The sequence below is a fragment of the Lagenorhynchus albirostris genome, chromosome 7 (genome assembly GCF_949774975.1).
Source record: "Lagenorhynchus albirostris chromosome 7, mLagAlb1.1, whole genome shotgun sequence".
Taxonomy (NCBI): domain Eukaryota; kingdom Metazoa; phylum Chordata; class Mammalia; order Artiodactyla; family Delphinidae; genus Lagenorhynchus; species Lagenorhynchus albirostris.
In genome coordinates, this window is record NC_083101.1 from 7,711,917 (window position 1) to 7,719,665 (window position 7,749).

Sequence of the window (7,749 nt, forward strand, 5' to 3'; positions counted from 1 at the left end):
CTGCTGGAAGGCACTCCCAGCCCCAGAAAGGGGATACCCTTTTTTTTTTTTTTTTTGTCATGCTGAGCAACATGCAGGATCTTAGTTCCCTGACCAGGGATTGAACCCGTGCCCCCTGAAGTGGAAGCGTGGAGGCTCAACCACTGGACCGCCAGGGAAGTCCTGGGGATACCAAAGCAATATCCCCCACCTCACCCATCCCAGGATCATCCCAGAGCCTCTGCCCATGCTATTAGTCATGGGGCTTCCAGATTCTTCTCTCACCTCAGTCGTCGTCCTCCTCCCAATGCACTGACCCCTCCCATCTTCACCTCTCTCCCTCCCCAGTTCACCCAGTGGTCTAGCCTGTCACTGACTCCCTTGCCCCAGGGTTCTCCCATCATTCCTGCCTGAAAAAACCCTACAGCCATCTTGCTTTGGGGCATGTTAAGACTGCTGCACACTCCTGATCTCCACTCTCCATTAGACTTTCACTGAGCCCAACAATCCAGTTTCCCTGTGCTGCTGCCCCTGCTCCTCTGTGGCATTTCACACGCCCGGGTCTTCTGAAGCCCTCACTCCACTCCTTCTCACCCAGTGAAAATCTTCCTGCCTTCTTTGGAAAAAGAGAAGCCATCACCTGAGAACTCTTATTTCCAGCCTCCAAACCTTCCACGCCCTGCGACCAAGCTGGCCTGTGCTCTCACGGCCTATTACCATGGAAGAGGCACCTCTTCCTCATAACAGAACCATCCTTGGACTCCAAAAGCCATTCTCTTGCCCTTCCTGGATCACCAACATCCGTCTCTTCTGGATCCTTCCTTCAACATTCCAAAGGACTTAAACCTCCCCCAACTTAAAATGTGAATACAGGGACTTCCCTGGTGGTCCAGTGGTTAAGACTCCATGCTCCTAATGCAGGGGGCCCTGGTTCGATCCCTGGTCAGGGAACTAAATCCCACATGCCGCAACTAAAATCCCTCATGCCGCAACAAAAGATCCTGCATGCTGCAACGAAGATCCCACATGCCGCAGCTAAGATCTGGTGCAGCCAAATAAATAAATAAATATTTTAAAAAAATATATGAATACAGTCAGCTGCCTGCCTGTGCTTTGCTCCCGGTCTCACTTCCTCACCTTCATTCGCTGATTGACACACACCAAGGCTGCTCCAGCCAAACTGCTCCCGTCAAGACCGGCATCCTCCTGGCCCCTCATCCAAGAGGGTTCCCTCCAGCAGCTGACCTCATGGACCACTCCCTCTTTCTGCAAAACTGACATGTGTCTCTGCTTCTCACCTGGACCACATTCCATCTGTCTAAAACAGAACCCCAGTCTTTCCCCCAAACCTGCTCCCACTCCGGTGGCCTCCCTCAAGCTGATTACAAGTGCCTCTCTCTCAGCCCACTCCTCATCCTGGCTAGACCACCTCAATGTCTCCTGCACGTGGCCACTTGCGCGGCTCAGGGCATCAGCACCACTCATCTGGGCTACAGCACCTGCCAGTACTCACCCCCGCGCCCGAGGCTTTCTCCCTGGAAACTGTTCTTCACGCAGTGGTGCTTTCTCAACTGCATGGTGTTACACCCTTTGGGGGCTGCCATTGCCCTCAGCATAGAGCTCAAACCCCTCAAGGGACAAGGAGGCCCTTCGTGGCCTGCCTGCTGCTTCTCCAACTCCTCTGACCTCCCCTCCCCTATCTCCTGCTCCAGCCAAATTGGACTATGTACAGTTTCCAGAACACTTCATGCTTGAAGACCTTCCCACATCCCTTTTTTTTTTTAATTCCTCTGCTTGAACTGGGCCAACTTCTACAGGCCCTCTGGAAAGCCTTCCCTGATGTCATGTCAGGGGGACCTACTCCTACAGGGAATCCTATATAATCCTATTCATTCAGCAAATATTTATTGAGCACACGCTATGTGCAGGAAGAATTCTAGGTACTGGGGATACAGAGGTACAGACAGTCTCTGTTCCTAAGGTGCTCACATTCTGATGAGGGAAGGCAGACAGGAAACAAGCAAACTGATAAATTAATAGATAACTTCGAAGAACAGTAAATGCTATGAACAAAATAAAACAAGGTAATTAGAACAGAGAGTAGCTGAGGGTGGGAGGCAACATTGAATAGAGGGGTCAGTGAAGACATTTCAGAGCAAAGGGGAGCCAGCCAAGAGCAGATCTGGGGAAGAGTGTTCCAGATGGAGGGAACAGGTGGGAACAAGCAAGGAGGCCAGGGTAGCTGGAGCAAAGTGAGCAAGGGGAGTGTGGTAAGAGGTGAGGACCACTTAGGGCCTTAAAACTATGGCAGGATTTTGGATTCTTTTGAAAAGTGCAACACGAAGACACTGGAGGGGGTAAGCAGAGGAGTGACAGGATTCCTCTTAAAAAGATCGCTCTGGCTGCAGCTCAGAGGGTGGACCACGGGGGCAAGGACGAAAGCCCAGGAGATCCTGGTACTGGGAGAGATGACGGTGGGCAGGGCTGAGATGTAATGGAGGCAGAGTCCACAGCCTTATGGGATTAGATGTGAGAGATGGAGCGAGGAGTCAGGATGACTCACAGGGTTTGAAGTGGGCTGGGTGGTGGGATAGGTTCTGAATGGGGAAGACCTGAGAAGCAGCAGGTAGAATGTGAAATCAGGTTCTGCGTTGGACCTTATTTTGAGCTGCCTTTTAGACTCGCAAGTGGAAAGGTCACATGCCACGCCTGCCCAGCTGTGAGTTCTGAGGCAGGGACCCGTCTGCCACTTTCACCATTTTATACCAGCCCTAGAGCAGGGCCAGCCGGGCACTGGGTGGGCTCTCAATAGAAACATGATGAGGTCATAAGAACCTACTGTATGGCACAGGGAACTCCACTCAATGCTCTGTAATGACCTATATGGGAACAGAATCTAAAAAGGAGTGGATATATGTATATGTATAGCTGAATCACTTTGCTGCACAGCAGAAACTAACAACATTGTAAATCAACAATACTCCAATAAAAATTAATTAAAAAAAAGAAATATTATGGGGTTACTGACTAGGGTGGGCCGACCAAGCACCTGTGCTCCTACTTACACTCATTTTTTTGCCTTCACATATAATAATATGGCGTACTCTGCAAAGGTAATACTGCGCCAAACCCACCGAAATTCTAAAGCAGTGGTTCTCAAAACATGGTCCCTGGACCAGAGCCAGCAGCAGCGTCACCTGGAAATTGTTAGAAATGCAGATTCCTAAGCCCCTCCCCATATCTACTGAATCATAAACTCTGCGAGTGGAGGTTAAACCAACAAGCCTTTCAGGTGATTTTGATGCCAGCTCAAGTTTGAAGCTGCTATTCTATGGGCCTAAGGCCTCATTCTAGGGGTCACGTAGGACCCCAAAAATGATTGTTTTGGGTCCATCTGGCTGAATAGGACCCAGACCACCCTGGACCAACACATAGTTGGGCTCTGGATTCCCCTCCCCACAGCATCTTCACTCCCGTCCCTCAGCCATTGTAGTTCTGGCCAAAGCCAGGTGGTGGCGCCAGTGCCTCAGGCTCCACCCTGGCTTCCGGAAACAGAGACCCTGGAAGAATTGTCCCCCTCCCCGGCACCCTTCTTCTCCCCTCTGGGAGCCTCAGCTCCAAGGTCTGCCTACAGGCAGGGACCCTGAAGAGTGACCTTCATCAGGGAGAGGGGCGCTGAGGTTGGCACACCCAAGGTGAAGGCCAACCCCCTCTTCCTGGAGGTTAGGAAGGTGGGCTAGAGGAGCCCCCTAGGTCAGAGAGAAATTAGGGGTGTCTGGCCTGTGGGGCTTGGGGGTCAGGAGCCCTGGCAGGTGGCTGTGGTCCAGTGGACCCTGGTCACACCCCCATTAACCCTCCACCTTCCCTGCCCAACCTAACGCGAGGTCTCAGGTGCCGTTTCCCTGCCAATGGGTGGGGGCAGCCTAAAAGTACCCCAGGGCCCACACAGAGCCCCAGGGTTGTGGGTCCTCACAGCCTGGCAGCCAAGCAGGATGGGAACGGGGGGCCTATGGCAGGGGGGATGCACGGATGGAGTTCTTACCAGCTGCGAGCTTCACATCTCCTGGGTTGGGGGCTCTCTGGGCCCCTGTCCTGCTTTGTGGCCAAGGGAGCCCAGGATCCTGGCCAGAGCAGGAGCCCACACCCTGCTCCTGGTCCTGGTGCAGCTCGGCAGATGGGGGTTCAGGAGCCCCAGTAGGCTCCCTCCTACATGAAGTTCCAAGCCCGGTTCCAAGCGGACCCAGGGCTGAACGCCAAAGTCTTGCCCCCCATCTGCTCCCCTGCCCCTCATCTTTCCTATTTGAGGGGAGACTGAGACCCCCAAATTCCAGATGGAGTCACCACTCCGCTTAGACATAGCATATCTTGGTCTCTGGTCGAGGAATCTGCCCATGCCCCCTTATCTTCCAGGGTCCCACCCAATGCCCACCCCACCCCCAAAGGACCACCCTCTCGCTCTTGGCCATGCCCTCCTCTCCCAGGAGCCCAGATGTGGAGCTGTTCTCCTCTGAGAATCTGCCTCTGTCCTCAGGAGGCTGGGTCCAGGCCAGCTGTTTTCCTCGTGTAGCCAGCTGTTTTGCCCATCAGGAAGCAGCCCTGGCTCCTCTGCTAAAATCGTGGCAGTCCCGCTGGGCCAGGGCCCGGGAGCTGTTAACTCCTCTGGGGCCAGGCAGCCCCTTCCCCTCCCAGCCTGACCCCTTCTGCCTTCCTCTGACCTGCAGGAGTATCGTGTCGCAACACTTCTAGAAACCCCCAAGCAGACCAAGCATTGCTATCCCCACCCCCACTCAGCAACTGCTAACCCGCAGCCCCTCCCTCCTCTCAACAGAGCCTTGTCCTCAGGTGACCCCAGGTGAGAGGAAGGTTCAAAAGGATAGATGTTACCCCATTCAGAATAATAACAGTAATAGCTATCATTAACTGTCTGCTGTGTGCCAGGCATTGTGCTAAGTGCTTGAAATGTATTACCTAACTTAGTTTTCACAACAACCCTGTGAAGTAGGGAGTATCTTCATCTTATAGATGAGAAACTAGAGGCATGGTGAAGCTAAATCACTTGCCCAAGCCCACATGGAACTGGGGTTTGAAACCAAAACCGGGCTGCCTGCCTCTCTCTGCCGACCCTGGTGGTCCTGGAATCCCGGTTGGTGTTGCTATTTAAGTTTCCCCGAGCTTCTCTCTCTCTGATCTGGGCCTCAGTAGCACCATCTGTGAAATGGGAAGCTCACGGGTGGAATTACCACCACCACCCACTCCGTGGGCTGAGTCCGGAGCAGTGCCAGGCTCTGCGCTCAGCACCTTCCAAGTATTTATTAGTGGATCATTCCTCTCGGTGGCTGCGGTCAGCCTGGGCTAAGATCCCAGCTCTGCTGCTTCCTGGCCGCCTAGTTTTGGGCAAGGGACTTTACCTCTCGGAATCTCAGTATCCAAAGTTAGAAAATGGATAGAAGAACAATATCTACTGCGTCCTTGATTTTGTTGTGAAAAGGATGAGATAATGCAGGTAAAGCGGTTAGCAGGTACCTGACACAGAGAGAGTCGGTGGGAAATGTTGCCCCTTTACTATCACGACTATAAACGACAATCCGGAAGGATCTGAGTGGCCCACCCACCATTGTGCGCCCCCATGCCCAGCACGGAGCGGGCACATAGGAGGGCTCTGTCATTTCTTGTGAATGAATGCACCCTGGTCCAGTGATACCCACGCGAGAGCAAAGGCTGCGAGAAGGGGCACAGCTTATCCAGATCACACAGTTAGCGGGGTAGAGCAGTGGGAATCCCAAAGCGCCCTTAACTCTTCCTGAGCCCGGAACCTGGTCTGCCGGGAAGGGGAGGAGAGACAAGGGAACAGGGACAATCCCAGGGCTGAGACGGACCAGAAGGTGACTGGGCTGTGGCTGGGTGGGATCTCAGGGTCTGGGAATGACCCCTCAGGATGCAGTGACCCGTGCTCTCCCCCTTTGTCCCCTCCCCCCTGCCCACCATGGGTCAGCTCCCTGGTCCCAGCCTAGACATCTGGAACTGGGGCAGACAAAGGGCTGCGAGGAGGGACAATAACCTTCTGTCCATTTTCAGATGCCGGGCCGGGCCTGGCCAGGGCTGGGGGCCGGAGCCCCGGCAAGGCGGTGCCAGGCCCCCCGTGGGCAGCGGACAATGTTGGCAGTGATGGAGAGGAGGCATTTCAAAGCGTTTTGTTCCCGCTGACCCCCTCCCCCCAACATCTCGCCCCAGCTCGGGGTGAGGCCCCAGCCCCACCCCCAGCCACCCAGGCCCCTGCTCCGGGCGGCTTGGGGACCGGCCACATTCTTGACCTCAGGGGAAAAGTTTAGACTCTTTGCGCCCTGGGCAACAATAACAGTGTCACAGAACTGATTTAGGAGCAGCACTTACCATCACAAAGCGACAGACAAAGAGCCAGGGCTGAGAACGCGCCGGGCCTCTGCGTCTACTCTTCCAACCGCTGCTCGCTTCTCTCCTGGGCACTGCCTGGGCAGGACTGGGAGCCAGGGCCCGACCCTGGGCACGGAAAGCCAGGGCAGGACTCGAGGTGGGAAGGAGTGAAGGAGAAGAGACAGGGGATCCAACAGGGAATGAGGGGACCTGAGAGCTTTCCTGCTGAGAAAGCCCTTCCCCACTCTGGGCCTCAGTTTCTCTCTCTGTAACGAGGAGGCTAAACGATAAGGCTGAAAGCAAGAGGCTCCGATCCTGCGGGCAAAAGGGTCTCAGTGACGATGATGATGATGATGATGAGAGGATTTACCACTTCATTCTGGGCACTTCACAGGTGCCAGGCACTGTGATCACTGACCCCTTTCTGCCTTAAGCCACCCCCCCACACTTTTTCTTTTTCTCTTTTTCTTTTTTTTAACGATGGCGAACACTCAGGCAGCATCCTCTGCCTCTTACTCTCCCAAGAGAAGAGCGATTATCAACGGCAAATGGCAGCTGCAGAAGCAACACCAAGAGCAGGTTTCACACTCAGGAGAGAATGCTGTGCCTCCTCCTCGCGGTTTCCGGTGCTCTACACATTCAGAGAAACTTTTCTAGTAACAAACTACAGACATGATTCCTCAAAGTAGAGTTTTTCATCCGCTTTTATCATTTAATCCTCACCAACCGCACAAAGCGGGTGTACCATTAACCCTAGTTTACAGTTGATAACTGAGGCTCAGAGAAGTTGAGTCACTTGTCCAGGGACACACAGCTTGGAGGTTATGGAGCCGAGACATGAGGCAAGGCTGGTTCTCTTCTGATTATAGATTATACTGCAGTGGGAAGGAGAGAGGGACAACGAGGCAGCTGGACCCTGCTGAGTCCTGGGTGGGAAAGCCTGTCCTCCCAGCCAGAAGGCTATGAATAAATAAATGTCTGATTATCCTCAGGGGGAACTCCATCCTTGGAGCAGGTGCCTTTAAAAACTAGAATGATTCTTGTCTGTGAGCAGAGGTTGGCCTGGGCAGACACCCAGATGCGGGGACTGGACACAATGACCTCTAGTGGAGACCTCCTAGGAATTAGAGGCAGGATAGGAGAACATTTAAGGGCTCAGGGCACTGGAGCCAGGCTGTGAGTTCGAATCCCAGCTCTGACTTTTCCTGGCAGTGGGTCCACGGACAGTTACTTCTACTTTCTGTGCCTCAGTTTTCCAATCTGTAAAACTGAACCCACCTTTTAGGAGTGTGGAGACCATTCAGCGAAGTATATGCAAGGCCTTAGAACAGCATCTGACTCAGTGAGGGCTGCCTGTTTCTATTCAGGAAGGTGCCATGG

The 7,749-nt window shown here is 53.7% G+C and overlaps 1 non-coding gene across 1 annotated transcript; it reads right to left on the bottom strand.

Moving 5' to 3' along the window:
• Nucleotides 1-6,855: 6,855 nt before the first annotated feature.
• LOC132524011 (small nucleolar RNA U3) lies at nt 6,856-7,064 on the bottom strand. The gene has a single exon (XR_009541778.1). It is a non-coding gene; the product is annotated as a small nucleolar RNA U3 (small nucleolar RNA).
• Between the last annotated feature and the right edge of the window lie 685 nt (nt 7,065-7,749).